A 960-nucleotide genomic window follows, 5' to 3' on the forward strand; every position below is an offset into this window, starting at 1 on the left:
GCGATTTGATCGCACGAGTAAGTCCGTAAGATGTTTTTAACGTTGTGTGCATGTTTGGTATCAGAGCCCCGAGGGCTCGGGTGAGTTTTGAATGGGGCCCAGGAGGTCTTGGACTTAGAAAAAAATATACAGGTTCAGATGTTGAAGGCCCAGCGCGGCCGCGGCCATTTCTGCGCGGTCCGCGCTGGCAGCCACGCGGCCGCGGTGCTTTTCTATGCGGTCCGCGTGGTGGGGTTCAGAGGGTCGACCAGCGTGGTCGCGCACCAAATCAGTGCGGTCCGCGCTGGGTGGGTACAGAGAGAGCCCACTTCTTCCCTCCTTCGGCGCTGCCGCGGTACATTTCCGCGCGGTCCGCGCTAGCAGCCACGCGGCCGCGGTGCATTTCTGTGCGGTCTGCGCCAGCCCCCAGCATATATATAAATTCGGGATTTTCAGTCATTTTTCCACTTTTCAAAAACCCAAAACCTAAGAGGCGATTTTCTAAACAACTTTTCTTCTTCAAAACGATTGGTAAGTGATTTCTAACTTAATTTCTATATTCCTTAACATCTTTTAACATAATTTCAACTTCAAATCAAAGATTTTCATGGGAAAAATTGGGTGTTTTGGGTAGAACCTAGGTTTTCTACAAATTGAGAAGTTGGACCTCAATTTGGGGTTCGATTTAAAAACAAATCATATATTTGGATTCATGGGGGAATGGGTAACCGGGTTTTGGTCCGAACCTCGAGTTTCGACCACGTGGGTCCGGGGGTATTTTTGACCTTTTTGGGAAAAACCTTGAAAAATCTATTTTTCATGCATTGGGGATGATTCATTTAGTAATTATTAATGTGATTAAGTAACTTATGACTAGATTCGAGCGGATTGGTGGTGGAATCAAGAGGTAAAGCTATACTAGAAGCGTGAGTTGAGTTTGGAGCATTCGAGGTAAGTGTTTGTTCTAACTTTGGCTTGAGG

This window comes from Nicotiana tabacum, chromosome 16 (genome assembly GCF_000715075.1).
Source record: "Nicotiana tabacum cultivar K326 chromosome 16, ASM71507v2, whole genome shotgun sequence".
In the NCBI taxonomy this organism is placed as follows: Eukaryota; Viridiplantae; Streptophyta; class Magnoliopsida; order Solanales; family Solanaceae; genus Nicotiana; species Nicotiana tabacum.